Here is a 16,732-nt window from a genome sequence, read left to right as displayed (position 1 = left end):
TAAAAGTTTGGCTAAAACTACAAATTAACTTTGTGATCCTTTTTTATCCATTCTTTGGGGTGTCTGTGGATTTTTAGACCCCCCCATATTGGTATGAAAGCCTTATTTGAGTTTTATATGTGATTGGGGATCATCTGGCTACGTTTGGTAGCAGACTCTTAGACGGTTCATGATGCCTGCTAGAGAGACAAGATACAAACTGAATAATATTGATAAACCCCAGTGGTTCACCTTTGGTTAAATCATCCTATTCCAAAAATCCAGGTTGTAAAAAGTGTGACCTGCAATTGAGAAATTATTTCCTCACGTCTATTTTTGCACTATTTTTATTCATGTGATGTTTGAGCCTTTACAATGCTACAGGGTGGCTCACAGTATCAAAATGCATGTATTTTATCCAGTATAGTAATGTTTTTGTGGGAGTTGTATCCTAGTTTTGTTGCAGACTCTTTTCTCACCTCTAGATCCTGAGACCAAGCCGAACCACACACTGTTTAACATCCAAAATGTCCTTGGCCTCAGTGTGCTGTTTCATTTGTTGAGTGAAGAAGTATTTGAGGACCTTGGAAAAAGTGTGTAAGTGAGAACCATTTTGTGGTTCACACCAGTTTTCAAATCAAAATGTAGTTTCCACAACTAGTGAAATATCACTTCTTTTGGGAGAGATTTAACTAATTGGGTGCGTCGGATGGCCCCCCGGCCGTCCTACGTCACAGTGGGCGTGCGCGGAGGACGGCCAGGGGCCATCCGAAACATGCCCACTTATTAATTTGCCCGCACCGCGGCGGAATTCGCGCCACGGTGAACAGGTTAAACAAGTCCCCATAAAAAGCAAGCATTGTTGTTCTGAACATTAATGCAAGTCAGCGAACATCTGTGTCTTTACTTGTGCCCCATGACGGACACAATAAAACTCAGACTGTGATTTTGTACGCTGGGAGGAAAGGGGTGACGTTCCAAAGCCAGTTCTTGAGGGAACTGAGGGGTGAAGTTAGGGAAGTGGGGATCAGAGTAGCTTGTTGGGTGGCTAACATGAACTGTGTGGCCATCCTTTATCTGAATACTTTATTTTCAAATAAGACAGTCCTTATTTGCCCCTTTTTTGTCCGAACAATGCAATTATGCCAGTTGTTTTTATTCAAGCATTGTAAACGGGTTCTGATTTTGAACTTAGGTCTACTTGTTTTCAGCTTGCTGCTGTTATTTTTAGGTTTCGCCTAGAAAGCATGTGCTCTATCTCTTCGAGACATTTTGTTTCCTGTCAATGGCCTTAGAAAAAGCCATTGCTTACCATTGGTTGGGTTCATTGTTACTCTTATTTGCTTGCTGGTTATTATTCTACTGCTGTAGACTTCCTTTCTCTTCATTTATTTGTCCCTCTCCAGAAGTATGCATGCATTACTTGTGCTAATTTTTGTAGCTGCTACTTTTTTTCTGTATTTAGGCACTCAACCAGAGTTTGCCTTTTTCAGCTGGCTCACTTGTGTACCTCTCCCCCCTCTGCTTTCCTTACTCTTGTCCCCAACCTCCCCCTGTGTGGCCTTGTTACTTGCCACCATCCAATTGCTCTCACATGCTCTGTTGGTGCTTGGCCTCCAGGGTTCTTCAGGGTTTCCTTGTTGTATACATTCCACCCACCTGCCCTCCCTCCTTCCATTGTTGCTTGCCCCAACACACCCGCCCACCCTCCTTCCAGTGCTGCTTGCCTCTTCCCACTGTCTTACGTCCTTCAATTGCTGATTGCTCCTAATCATTCCATTGCTGCTTGCCCCTACCCCTTCCACTGTTGTCTGTGTTGCTGGGCCTTCCTTCCCGTCCGCCCTTCCTCTGTTGCATATGTTGGTTCCCACACCCGCCAAAATACAAAAAAAGCGCTATGACTTGGACACCAATGGCCTCTTCATAGCGTTTTTCCCCCAAAACTGTTCTCCAACTGCCTACCCCCCACTCCCTCCGTGTTGCCTCCAGACCCGCCCTCTCTCCTGTCAGTGCTTTTTTTGTTTTTAACTTTCACCCGCACTTCTGTACACCATGAATAATACATTGAAAAAGCCAATGCCTCTCATAAGCTAAACCTATTATTTACCTTGCTAATGCTTGGTATTTTAGTTCCCGGTGGCAGGTGTCACTGGGGCCACAATTTACAAATAATCTTTTCTGCCACTAGTTCCCTTCCAATAGGAATGTTTGACGAAGATGATACTCGGCTATTAGCTCAGCATTTTCTCTTAGTGCCCTTAGTCTATTAACGAATCAAAGGGGAAGAGGAAAGTCGTTTTAATTCCACAGGGAGAAGATGTTGGTCCTCTGATTTGACCTTAAACTAAGGGTTATTTTAAATAATCTATTGTACACAGTGCCCTGTTTTCCCTTTAAATCGGCATCCTCTTTTTTTGTGCATTTGTGATTTAAGCTTTAATATACCCTGCACTAAGAGGCGAGTAAAGCCCTATACAAATGGTTTGCTAGAGCTTCTCAGAAGAACTTGTCCGTATGTGCAGGAATGGCAGAAAGTTGCTTTTAATGTGAAATTTCGGGAGTGGCGAATGTTTTTGCTTGCGGTAGTGTTTCGCAATGTAACCTCGCAAGAGCGTTTGAAAGTCAAACCCCAGAGATATGCTGTAAACCTGCATTCCTGATAATATTCACAACCTGTCCGAACACTGACTGCTGTGTCCTGGTGAAAGATAAACCGAGGCAGAAGAAAGCAGGAACAGCAGCACACTTGGCAGGTTCTCCTTCGTGCAGGGGCCCAAAGCTTCTCTTAGGAGGACTGGGTGAAATTACTGGGCAAATTTCCAAACATGGAAAAATGTCCTTTTGTTTTCACCCGCTGAGCGGAATAAGGGTTGTCCCTCTGCAGGTGTGAAAAAAAAATCCCATCACAGTTGCATTTAGGAGCGCTGTCAGAGGTCAGGCATTACATTTGCCTTAATGTTATATTCTGAGAACCAGGAATACGCGTGATGCATGGTAATCTACATTTTTCAGTCTGAGGCAGGTGGATGCAAAGTCAGTGAGAAGGATTAGATTTGCCAACAGTTTTGCATCTTTTTACCACAGATTTAAAATACAAGTCTTCCATCCCCAGTTAGGAGTTTGCCACGGGCACTTCTGAACGCCTGGATTGCTGAATACAAAGACTGCCTGGTCTTGCTTCACCAGTTGTCTCTTTTTTCCCCATTCCTACTCTGTCTGTCTCTGACCTCACTCTTGTGGGGAGTTTTTTTATCTTTGCTTTCTTCATTTGTCTCTGTTTTCTTCTTTTTCTATTTCTTCCTCCCTTTTTTGCCTTTGTTTGTTCTGCTTGGGGTCAAAATCTGATGAATAAATTAAGTTCTGGTCCCCATAAGTGAGTACTGGTGCCCATCACCTGAAAGGACCGGCGCAAATTAAGCTGTGGGTTCTTTAAATATAAGTAACTTTGTGAGCTGTACATCCCATCTGGAAAACCCTGTAAATATTTTGAATGGGAGACTCGAGCTCCTGTCTGCCCTAGCATGCCCACACATGTGCTGGCACAGATATCTAAATAATTTAGCAGGAACAGGCCACACCTAAATGTCTTCTTTTCATGCCAGCAAAGAAGGCACGGAACTGCTCATTTTGCACAAAACAAATAGTGTTTTGACTTAATTTAACCTTTTCTTGTGGAGCACTTTAATTTTGCGACTACGTAACACCAGTGATGGAAAATGCCGTTTATTTATCATTGGGAATCTTAGAATAGGTGGCTGCAAGTGAATGTGCGCCAGGCAATGAAATCCAAGATACTCTTGTTGTAATGAATAAGTTATTATTTCAAAACCGTATTTCCTATACGGTAATAGCACATTCAGCTCAGCCAACGCGTTTCGTTCTCTCTTGGAGAACTTTATCAGGGCTTAAGTAAAGTGAGGCAAAATGTCAAAGTAAACATGTAGAGGTAGTCCAAAGTAGATGCTCCAGTATATTGTGCTGGACGCAAAAGGGAATTCCCAGGGCTAAGTCAAGCCCGAAAGAGAAGATCCTTGGCGTATGGCAAACGAGTCCATCTGGAAGAAACCCAGATGGACTCGTTTGCCATACGACAAGGATCTTGTCACCCAATTTCAGCTGCATTTTCAGGATCTGGGAAACGGGGGCATCATGTAATGGCTGGTGCCAGGGTTTTGTTGCGCAGGACTTTTTGAATTAAGGAAACTTGCATGAGGTGCAGAACCAATAGTCTGCTGTTGAAGCTTTAGTTTTCAATCTTAGAATAGGTTATGTTATGTTATTTTAATTTATAAAGCACACGTATACCCGGAGGTGTCTTGCCGCTAGGGACGGCGGGGAGTCTGCACTGACAACTAGTTCTGGAACAGCCAGGTTTTCAAGCCTTTTCTAAAGGAAGTGAGGGAGCTTGCGCTTCTAAGCTTGAACGGAAGGGAGTTTCAGAGCTTGGAGGTGTAAAAGTGGAAGCTGCGACCGCCCCATTGTAAAGTGTGGATTTTCGGCACCTGCAGAAGTTTGGTGCCGGAGGAGCGAAGGTGTCTAGTTGGTTCATACCAGGCAAAAAGATTTTGCTGAAAAACCGGACCCTTTTGGCTCAAGGCTTTGTATGCCAGAGAAAGTGCCTTGAATTTAATCCGTTGTTCCACTGGAAGCCAATGCAACCTTCGAATTTCCGCGGTAACGGATTTATTCCTAGGAATGTTAGATAGTAGCCGTGCCGCTGATGTTTGTTTTCTGTTCACCTTGGTCTTCTGCGAACGTGTGGGACCGGTGGATCCTGTTGGAACTGCCCCAACTATGGGAGAGAAAACAGGGTTGTGTTAGAGTTTTTTTTTGTTGGTCACTGGATCTATGAGAGTTAGTTGGAATGGTTCCTAGTCTCCACACCGTGCAGCTCTATGAATTGCTTTAGATCGTGATTCTAGATGTAGCCATGAGCCAAAAACCATTATTTAATCCATTAGAACAAACTTGTAATCTTCAGCTCGAGGACTGGTATCGGCGTCGAGCACACTTGACTCCGTTCTTCTTCAGTCAAGCACTCCTTGTCATGCTTTGTGCGCGCTAGTTGCTGGGGAGACGGAAACACATTAGTTACCCTACAAACTAGCAAATGTATTCTTGTCATGAGGATGAGCTAGAGAAATTAAGGCAACTGGTTTTACCTGGATTATTTTTGTCTTATTTGTAGCTAATGCTGTGACTAAAGTTGCTTTTTTGTTCCCAATTGGCTATGTAACAAGACAGGGAAGCATGTTGTGCATGCCTAATAATAAATGATACTATGGAAAAGCGATAGTAGCCCTGTCTTTCTGAGCTCAGTTTTTAACAGTGGGTGAGAGTGATCAGCATTTTACTAGTGTGCCAGAGGAGAGCGATTTGCCGTACTCACAAGTAGCTCTGAGGGGGATGAAGGCTATGGGTGGGCCCTTTAAGATAGAGTGGGGGGATGTCTCAAGTGTTGTCCTAGACAGAGAAGTATTGACATGATAGTCTTCTTTGAAAATACCAATGCATGCCAACTTATTTAAAGTAAGGATTGAGGTTTCCTGCATGGCCAACAGAAATATGACTGCATCACCCCCATGCTGATGGAACTCCATTGCCCACTGCACTAGATTCGGAAAGCACTGCATCATTTAGAAAGCTGTAACGATCTGCATCCCGCTAATTGGGTAGACAAGCTAACCATTTCTGGTGGCTTTCAGCACACCAGCATCATCATCAGCAAGGCAAAAGGCTTTCTCTTTCTAAGCGGGTAGGATATGGAACAACATCTCAACCCTATTCCTATTTAGGAAAGAGATTAATGTACACTTTTTAAAAGACATGACATCGTGATGCTGTTCCAGGCAACTTTTGCTCCCAGAATTCCGCTACCCCTTCAATCGTTTGTTGGCTGTATCTTCAACGTTGACTCTGTACAGCGTTCCGCTGGTTTTTGGAGAAGTTTGTGCAATGCAAATGGGATTATATACTCCTATTTGTGTTAGCTGGGAAAAACTTTGTAGTACCTTTTAATAATATTACCTCGTTTGAACATCACATTTTGGTGTGCTTTCAAAAGATGTTTTTTAGATCAAATCTCAAAAAGATAGATTGCCTTTCTCTGGCATTTGGCTGAAATGCTGCAAAATAAACATGAATTCTGTACCTCCATGTTGTTCTTTCTGCCTGTATCTGTGCACATTACCTAGAAAGGTGCCATATTTACTAAATCGACCAGTTTAGAAGGTAACTTTTTCTTTGCACAGGATCATCGTTTCCACACTAACTTTTCAAGGTTCTGCCAATATGTTCTCTGAATGTGAGTTATACTACAACATACTGTGCCTACTTAAGATTGCTGATAAAATTTCACCAAATACCTAAAGGCAATAGTTTGTCTAGCTGCTCCTAAAATACTGCATTCTTGTTATTATGTCTTGGAATCTCAAGGTCTGGTATTATATTTGAGAACCAGTGACTCTTTCTATCTACTGTCTGGGGGAAGCCTTTCAGAATTAGAGAGCAGAACTTGTGTATCCCATGTATTCGCTACAACAAACCCAAGAAATATCCTAGCCTCTTATAATGGCACATATCCCTCTCTCTTCCTCACAGTTATATTGGCCAGTTCCTTGACCAAGGGAAAGGTTCATCCTGATTCGTTCAAAAAGAGGCACCAATACCTAATTCACATTTCCTGTAAAGGTAGCAGGAAGTTATTTTCACTGGGAAATACATCAAGGCACAGGAGTGGAGAAGGCCTTTCAAGGGCTACAGAAGACCAACACATTAAGGCTCCTCTACAATCTGCCCACACCCCTCCACTGGGGGAAACAGTTGTGTGAAGGGCTGGTACTGTTTATACAAGCACATGCTCCTCAAAGGGGCTAGTGGTTGGTACCAGTGCCTGGGGTTAGAACTGGTAAGCTATTGGTCAGGATTCCATATAAACTGAGAAGCAGGTCATGTTCCCTGCATCAGAGCTTTTTGATGAGTTCACAAGAAAATAATATTAGTGTCAAAGGCTTAACAGGACTTGCTGCACTTTACCACTCATGTCAATTAAAAACATTGTAACAAAAGATTGCCATTTTTTAAATTTTATTTGCAGTTTTAGTATATAAATTGTACAGAAACCAAAACCAAGATACAATTTTATCCCAGCACATATAGCTTGTTGCATGCGGGGTACAGTGTGGTATTTACGACCCCTCTAGTTTAGCTCTTGCGACCAGGCATCACATCTCGATGTTGATGATTTTTCTTTTCATGTTCCAGCTCCTCAGAACATGGGTCCATTTCCTTTGGCTCCACAGATTCATGTTCCCCTGGCCTTCAGCCTGTTCACATTTATATCTTGTGTGTAAGGTAGTTCCCAATTTCGCACCATGACTCCCTCCGTTTATGTCCGGTTTCAGCCATAATCTCATGGCGCAAATGCTTGCATTTTTGGTCACATCTGTGTACTGTGGTCTATTATGCCTAGAGTATAGGCTATTTTGTCTGCATCTACCACAGTGCTTTGCCCGGGGAAGCCTGGGACAAGCTTGTAAATAGAGAACTTGACCTTTGGATACTGTTCCTGTGACTGGTGTCTTTTATGAAGCTCTAAAGTGTTGCTGTATAATGTAACCTGTAAAAAATCAGCTAATTATGTTTTCTTAATACTAGAGCTGAAGTTAACATAAGTCATGCTGTGGCACAGTTAACCTACACCCATTCAGCTTCCCAGACAGCCTTTCCTTCCCTTTTGTTAGTTCTTACCATTGTTTCCTTTGGGTGTGGACACGTGTGGGGAATGTTCCTGAGATTAAGTTACGCATCCATGAATAGTCAGGCCAAAAAATTCCACTCAGTGTAAATCCACCTGTCTCTGTTCTTGAGTACAAAAGGGTGGGCCTGGATCTGTAGCTCGACATGGGGACACATGCTCTGGAGAGTTGAAATGTCAGTACAGCATTACAATGATTGTATGGCACAACCACGCTTTCCTTTCCCTCACGTTCCTTAATGCGGAAGGAACAACAAATGCATCTGAACCATGCATTCCATTTACAATGTAGGTCATTACAACGACTTACCTTAGGGGGCGCTGGACTTTGGAAGAGTATAACTTACTATTCTAACTCCAGTCCATGCAACAGTAGGGAAAGCATTGGACTTTAAAGTCCAATGCCGCTTTTCTTAACACGCGTTATTATAACAACTTACTTGTAAATGAATGCATTTGGTGTTCCTCCCACGTTGCACAGGCAACGCGTTGTTCGGTGGTCGTGGTATTTGGTGTTTGCCCATTAAAATGGTTCTGCAACAGGTACTGACCAACGAGAAGCATAATTCCTATGGTGACCCTATGTGGAGAACTTGGTTTACTTTAGGTGGGGAGAGGTGTGGCGCCGCGGCCAGGACGACTGACGCTGGAATCTGGGGATCCCCGGCTCCAGCGGCAGGTTAGCCTCTGGGCAATAGCTCGCTTAATCTTCCCGACGGCCCCCAGCGCCTAGAGACCCTTACGGGTGATTGTGCGCTTAACAAATGTGGGTTATTATTATTATAGGTATTTGCCCAAATTCACTTGAGCATTTAGGATTATTGTGCAGGGACACTTGTCAAGTTTTCATTTTCCTTTCCTAGCTGTGGTTAACAGGAGTCTTTGTAAGTTATAATTCCATGCCCTTTTCATGGTGCAGTACTTAAACAGTTTAATTCGTGGCTCTTTTTAAGCCTATGAGCCTACTAATCACCCGAACGCCACCATCTATTACCTCTGTTTCATAAACAGTGTTCCGCCAGTTTATCAAGAGACTGCAGCGTGTGCCAGGATTAGCAAAACAAGTACCCCACCTACCTGGGCACACCAGCGCAGCCTCAGCCTGTCTGCCTGCCGTCTTTTTCTTGCCTTCGGCACACAAAGCCACATCCTTAAATTTGTGAAAGGGAGTTCTGCCCTCTGTATCGTTGGTGTCAAACTGCAAAACGTTCTCGCAGACAACTGCTTGCAAGGCAAAATGTTCTTTTATTTACAGTTCTTGCCAAACCACCTCCATGTCCCTATTGCAGTGTTACATTATCCCAGTTAGATCTCCTTCCAGCCTCGCCGTTCTTAAGGGGGTGCTTGGTTGTGCGGATTTTGTTGGCTTTCTGAATTTTAAGACAGTGAAACTGTTCAGCTGTTCAGTAAAGAGGTAGGACTCCAAGAGGAACAAGGTACGTTGATTCTAGCTGTGTTGACACGTAGACCACACATTTAAAACATTTATGTAATTCTTTTATTGTGTTTGAATGATTAAAAAATACAAACTGGCACAACCTCCTACAGAAAAAACTAAGATTGCCTGTGCTGTTTGACACCATTTTGCCTTGCTTAGGGTTTTTGTCCTTAGATTGACCTCATTATCTTCGTAAGTTTCTGGCTCCACCCATTCATACTCCCTCCTCTCAAGTGAATGTTATTCCTGACAGTGGTGTTATTTTATTTTATTTTTTTGGCATTTCATTATTGAGTTTACAACATACAACTCAGAACCCGTTGGAGTCCCGGTAACTGCCCCAACCCTTGTTCACATCCACCATTTTGTAACAATATGTACAGCAAGCACATCTTCACCCCCACTCCCCCCTCACACACTAGGACCACCCCTCGGGACCAGCCTCCGCTCCAGGGGAGACATTGACTTGACGGATGTGCAATAGCTCCTCACCCAGCAACCAACCTCAATACCAACCTTTTTACCACAACATCCCCATCCGAACCCTGCTATGAGCACAGCATTATAGGTAAAAGTATACAGCATTGCAGTGTATGGAGTTTATTTTTTAAATGAGCGTAAAAAACCATGATAGGTGACAGTCTGGTGTCTGGATGGGGTATCTGAAAGAGACACGTTAGTGATAGATTCCTTACCTTAGAAAATCCCCAGGCGTCAGACTGGATCCGGAAAATTTTGCGTAACAATACCCCTGCGCGCCGGCAGGCGTCGTCCGCGGCTCCGCGTCCGTCGTCGGCGTCGTTAGCGCCAGAATGACGTCGTCGGAGTACTTAGACGCCGCCCATGCGCGCTGACGTCAGTTCTTCTTTTTTCCGCGCCAGCTAGCGCAGATCCGGAGAAGCTCTACCCCTTAGTCATTTTTTGACTAATCTTTTTGATCTTTTGATCTTTTCTCTACTCGAGTATTCGACTCCAACGGTGCCGGTAGGGATGCCCGGGTTCAAACCCTGTTCGAAGTAAATGTAAATGTAAATGTACAGGAATTTATATAGCGCAAATCACCAAGCGGTTTCTAAGCGCTTGCTTAGGGAACCCGTCCTGGTATTCCCCTGTGAGATAACCCCGGCAGGGTATCCGCAAGGTGAAAGCCAGGCATCCCGCCGCGAGGGGCCGTTGTGGAGATTAAGCAAGCTATTGCCCAGAGTCGCAGAGTGTGAACCTGTGAATCGAGTAGGCACCGGAGCGAGAATTGTCGAGTCCATGAACATTTTAGGACTCAAGACCCCGCCGAGCCGGGAATTGAACCCTGGTCCCGGGATGACCTCTGCTTCCAGGTCTGCCTCCTCTAACCAGTGAGCCACACTTCTCGACTGATGTCGGTTACCGACCCCCATCGCCGGTGCCTGAAGTGTTTAGGCCCCGACCACGACGACGGCACCTGCTCCCCGTGCCGTTCCAGGTCCCGGTCCCACGGGAGGTCGAGGGACCGGTCGCGGGGTCGGAGTCATCGCAGCTCCGGGAGTGGACATCGGTCCTCCGGATCCAAGTCCTCAGGTGAGAGGTCGGAGAGACGTCCTCGTTCCTCCGACCCACCCCGAGGCTCGCACGATGCGGCCGGGGGTTTGGGTGACACCACCCACGCGGCTCCGACGGAGTCGCAGGCGTCGCCGCCTGCTCCACACCTTCGGGTCCCTGGGCATGACGCAGCTCCGGAGGAGATCGAGCAGTACCTCATGGCCATGAGGTCCCTCCCTTCTCCGCTGGGTCCCGTGGCGCCTCCGGGCCCAACGGTCCCGGCTGGAGGCCCTAGCGGGTCGTGTGCTTCGGCCCGACGCCGTCGGGTGCTTCGGCCCCGGCGCCGCCGGCGACTTCGGTCCCTGCGCCGCAGGACCTCACCGGATCCGCTTCCGGATCCGGGTCGTCGCCGGTCGACCTCACCGGCGCCGGCCCCGTGGGTGTCACCCCCGGTGCCCACTGTGGACGCCGTCCCCAATCTTCCCTTCGGTCCGACTCTGGCGCCGGAGCGGTGCCGCTGGGCGCCGCTTCCGACGGCCTTTGGAGATTTTTATTTCCATGAGGAGGCCCCGTCTGTTGACCCTGTTCTACAGGAGACGGGTGACGAGGGTGACTGGGAGGGGTCTGCGGACCCTCTGGCAAAGGAGTGCCAGTCTCAAGAGGACTGGACATATGAGCTTTGGGAGGCCAGTGGTATTGATACTTCGCCAGACACTGGAGTTGTCTCCCCTCCCACCGTGGCTATGGAGGAGGGGGCTGCTTACAGTGTAGTGTTGACGAGGGCGGCCAAGGCCTTAAACCTTGAGCTCCCCGTCGCGGCCGTGAGGACTAACCTGCTCACTGAGGTCCTTAAACTGCAGGCAAGCTCCAGTGAGCCTCTGCTGCCGTTTAATGAGGCCTTGTGTGACGTTCTTGTGGGCACTTGGTCCAAGCCCGCCACAGGTCCGCCTGTGGATAGGAACGTGGCCAGACACTACCGCCCGGCCCCGGGCGACCCTTGCTTTTTGTCCACCCATCCCACCCCGAGAGCCTGGTCATCCAGGCCTCTACTTCCCAGACCGCATTCCCGACGGCTCCGCCCGATCGGGAATCCAAGAGGTACGAACAGTTCGGGAAGAAGGTGTTCTCGTCCCTGAGTTTGGGTCTGCGGTCTGTCAATACCGCATGCCTCTTGGGCCGCTACACCCACACCCTGTGGGACACGGTCGCGGACGTGCTGCCACAATGTCCGGAGGAGGTCCGGGCTAAACTCGCCCAAGCCCTTGCGGAGGGTCGAGATGCAGCGCGATATTCCATCCGGTGTGGGCTGGATACCACGGACTCACTGGGCAGGGCGATGGCAACGACGGTGGCGGTTCGACGCCACACCTGGGTGAGGACCGCCAACTTTTCGGCCGATGTCCAGGCCACTCTTCTGGACATGCCGTTCGATGGCCGTCGCCTCTTTGGCGACAAGGCAGACCATGCGCTTGAGCGTTTTAAGGACTCCAGGGCTACGGCCAAGTCCTTGGGCCTCTCGGCCACACGCCAGCAATCGGGTGCCTTTCGCTCCTTTTGTGGCCACGGAAGGGGCGCCCCCACACGTGCTGCCAGCCACGCACCGCAGAATGTTGAACAGCGCGGTGGCGGCTGTGGAAACCGCCATGGTGGCGGTTAGGGACAACGGTGCGGCCAGTCCACACCTCCCCCCGCAGCATCCGCCTCAAAACCTTCCTAGTCCGTGTTTTCAGGCCCATGTGACGCCAGTGGGGGGCAGGGTTCGCCATCACCTCTTCCACTGGTGCACTGTTACGTCGGACAGGTGGGTGCTGCAAATCGTCCGAAGGGGCTACTCCCTCCCCTTCGAGGCGACCCCTCCAGCCATGCCACCGCAATTCGACCGCGTATCGGGGGATCACTTGCAACTTCTGCAAGAGGAAGTCACGGCCCTCTTGGCCAAGGGGGCCATCAAGCGCGTTCCTGGGCCAGAAGTAGGGTGTGGTTGTTACTCCCACTACTTTCTGGTACCCAAGAAGGGCAAAGGGGGCCTACGCCGTATCTTAGACCTACGGAACGTAAACAGCTTCCTCCGGAAGGAGAAGTTCAAGATGTTGACTTTGGCTCAGGTCTTAGCTGCCCTGGACCCCGGAGACTGGATGGTAGCGTTGGACTTGCAGGACGCTTATTTTCACATCCCCGTCCTGCCGGCCCACCGGCGTTACCTGCGGTTCACGGTAGGCCACGAGCACTTTCAGTTTACCGTACTCCCCTTCGGCCTTACCAGCGCCCCACGGGTGTTTACGAAGGTGATGGCGGTGGTCGCAGCTCATCTGCGCAGGTTAGGGGTGTCAGTCTTCCCTACCTCGACGACTGGTTGTTGAAGGCGGGCTCGCCCCAGACAGTTGTCAGCCACCTCCAGACTACGGCCGACCTCCTGCACTTGCTGGGGTTCTCCATCAACGTGCCGAAGTCACACCTGTGTCCCTCTCAGAAGCTCCTCTTCATCGGAGCGGTTCTAGACTCGGCGCTGTTTCGGGTTTATCCTCCTGAACAGCGGGTTCGGGATATTCAGGCTCTGATTCCGATCTTTCGGCCTTTATCCCGAGTCTCGGTCAGGTTGACGCTGCGGCTTCTGGGGCTGATGGCCTCCTGCATCCTTCTGGTGCATCACGCCCGGTGACGGATGCGGGCTCTGCAGTGGGACCTGAAGTTTCAGTGGGCTCAGCATCAGGGCAACTTGTCCGATCACGTCTTGATCTCGGAGGGCACTGCAAGACAGTTGCAGTGGTGGCTCACGGACTGCGATTGGGTCAGTGGCAGATCCCTCTCCCTACCCCACCCGGAGCACGTGGTTGTGACGGATGCGTCCCTCCAAGGCTGGGGTGGCCACATGGGAGAGGTGGAGATCAGAGGCCTCTGGTCTCCGGCGGAGTCCCGGCTCCATATCAACCTTTTGGAGCTGCGGGCGATCCGTCTAGTACTGAAGGCATTCCTCCCCTCTGTCAGGGGGAGTGTAGTGCAGGTGTTCATGGACAACACCACCGCCGTGTGGTACTGCAACAAACAGGGCAGGGTGGGGTCGTGGACCCTCTGCCAGGAGGCTCTGCGCCTCTAGCAGTGGCTGGAACATCAGGGCGTGACCCTGGTGGTTCAACACCTGGCAGGTTCTCTGAATGCCAGGGCGGACAAACTCAGCCGTCGGTGCATGATGGATCACGAATGGCGTCTGAGCTCGGACGTGGCGCAAGGCCTCTTTCAGCAGTGGGGAAAGCCTTGGTTAGATCTATTCGCCAGTGGAGTTGCGGTCTATTGTACGCCTTTCCGCCTATACCACTTCTGCCCAGAGTGCTGAAGAAGATCAGGCGCGACCGGGCCCAGGTTATCCTTGTGGCTCCGGACTGGGCACGAAGATACTGGTATCCCGAGCTACTCAGCATGTCAGTCGATCCCCCGATTCGTCTGCCTCTTCGGGAGGACCTTCTGTCGCACCAGCAGGGGACGGTCCTCCACCCGAACCTGTCCAGTCTCCACCTACAAGCTTGGAGATTGAGCGGCGGCAGTTTAGGCCATTTGACTTGCCTCCTGAAGTCTGTAATGTCATTCTGGCAGCCAGGCGTCCCTCCACAAAGTCGGTATACGCCTGCAGGTGGAACAGATTTGTGGCATGGTGCACAGCAAAGGCTGTGGACCCTCTCTCTGCACCCCTTTCTGAGGTTCTCCTCTTCCTTCTTTCTCTTGCCCAGCAGGGCTCTGCTCTGGGCACTATCAAGGGGTACCTTTCTGCCCTTTCCCTCTTCTTAAGGCTACCTGATGAGCCTTCCTTGTTCAAGTCCCCCATTGTGAATAGGTTTCTGAAGGGCATCACACACATGTTCCCTCCTGTTCCTTTCGTGATGCCCCAGTGGGACTTGAATCTTGTACTTACTTACCTAATGTGTGCTCCCTTTGAGCCGCTCCATAACTGTCCTCTCCGTCTTCTTACTTTGAAGACTGCTTTCCTGGTTGCCATCACCTCTGCCAGGAGAGTGAGTGAGCTCCAGGCCCTTTCTTTCACACCTCCTTTCCTCTCTGTTCATCCGGACAAGGTTGTGTTGCGGACAAGACCTTCTTTCCTGCCCAAGGTTGTCACGGCCTTCCACATCGGGCAGTCCATTACTTTGCCCACCTTCTTTCCGCCTCCGCATCCCTCGAAAGAGGAAGAGAGGCTCCACTGTCTGGACCCAAAACGTGCGCTCTCTTACTATTTGGATCGCACACGCCAGTTCCGGGTGGATGACAAACTCTTTGTTGGTTACGTGGGCGCTAAGAAGGGAAAGGCGGTGCACAAGCGGACCATCTCCCGGTGGATCATCTTGTGTACCCAGGCATGTTACTCCTTGGCTAAGAAGGAGCCCCCTGTTGGATTGAGGGCTCATTCCACTCGGGCCACGGCGACTACCACTGCCCTGGGCCGGGGAGTGCCCTTGCAGGACATTTGCCAGGCAGCTACGTGGGCCTCGCTGCACACGTTTGCACAACACTACTGCCTGGACAGTCAAGTCCGGAGGGATGGCTTCTTTGGCCGTTCCGTCCTCCAGGATTTTCTGGTGTTATTATTGGTTCGCAGACCCACCACCGGGGTTGGTATTACTGGGGTATCTATTCTAAGGTAAGGAATCTATCACTAACGTGTCTCTTTCAGATGCACAAGTTACTACTTGTGTAACGATATATCTGTAAGAGACATTAGTTAGTGATAGATTTCTTCCCGACCCACCCATCCTCCCCGTTCTGCGAACCGATATCTAGGGTTAAGGTCATCCCCTTTCAGGGCCCTAGTTTCATGGCACCAGTGTTGGTTCTATCATGGCTCTGCGTATCTGGCGCGGAAAAGCTGTGTATCAGAACTGACTTCAGCGCGCATGGGCGGCATCTAAGTACTCCGACGACGTCATTCCGGCGCTAACGACGCCGACGACGGACGCGGAGTCGCGGACGACGCTTGCCGGCGCGCAGGGGTATTGCTACGCAAAATTTTCCGGATCCAGTCTGACGCCTGGGGATATTCTAAGGTAAGGAATCTATCACTAACTAATGTCTCTTACAGCTATATCGTTACACAAGTAGTAACTTGTGCTTCAGGTTCCAAATGTAGACATCCCATGTGGGGATACATACTTGCTGTGCTGTGATACATGCGTGCTGTGCTGTGTGATATAATTTATTCAGGTAGTTAAACTGGGTAAAGCGAAAGCGGGGAGACAGTGGTATGATCTTAAATGTGGTGGCTTGATTTTCAAACATGACTCTTCTGTGCCTAGATTAGTTTCAGGGTATGAGAAGACCATTGGTTACGATCTGGCAAAGTATTTCCTCCCCTCTTGCTGTGGCTAAATCTTTTCTGCCTGTAGTGTATGTATGGAGAGCCTTGATCGAAGAGGACTTGCTCGCTTGTCCACTGCCAAACTATGAGCCCAGGCAGATCCTGCATCGAAGGGGAGCTTCTTTTACGTGGGTTTTGCATCGGGTCCTGGAGAGCGATCCACTGCAGGAAAAAGGTCAGAGGATGTCCCTCTTGGGCAATCTGGAAGCTGCCATGTCTTAATGTAGAACTGAATAGCAACCATTCCGCCACCCATTACAGACTGAAATGGCAGCTGCCCACCTATTTAACCTTCACAGATTTACCCAGTTCAACAAGGAATGAGATAACTGTTAACAAATAATGCTGGTAACAGAATCAGAAACAACAGTTGATGGGCAGAATGCAGAACAATGTCATACATTCACCCCAGTACAGAGCTCTGGGCCTAAATCCATCGTTTTTTTGCTCACCACACCCAGTTCAGACATGGCCATATGCAAATCAGCCTTGACCCTGTGCCTCATGGAAACAGTCCAGCCCGAACTGCCAAGCCGTGTCTTCCCTGGACCAAAATCAAGCATCCTAGGACCGGTTTCTGGCTAACAGTTGTCATCAGCCAGGATAGCTTGACTCCAGTGGTGTGGAGAGCACGGGACTCATGTCTGAGTATACCCGTCCCACTCGGGGTGAAAAATGCAAAAACAACAGTTGATGGACAGAA

At 49.0% G+C, this 16,732-nt stretch overlaps 1 protein-coding gene across 2 annotated transcripts in view; it reads left to right on the top strand.

The window, feature by feature from the left end:
- TBC1D4 (TBC1 domain family member 4) overlaps positions 1-16,732 on the top strand; it is a 656,292-nt gene that overhangs the window by 85,147 nt on the left and 554,413 nt on the right. The window lies entirely within an intron of this gene.

This window comes from Lissotriton helveticus, chromosome 8 (assembly GCF_964261635.1).
Source record: "Lissotriton helveticus chromosome 8, aLisHel1.1, whole genome shotgun sequence".
NCBI classification, from domain to species: Eukaryota; Metazoa; Chordata; class Amphibia; order Caudata; family Salamandridae; genus Lissotriton; species Lissotriton helveticus.
This window is presented reverse-complemented; position numbering and strand designations above follow the sequence as displayed.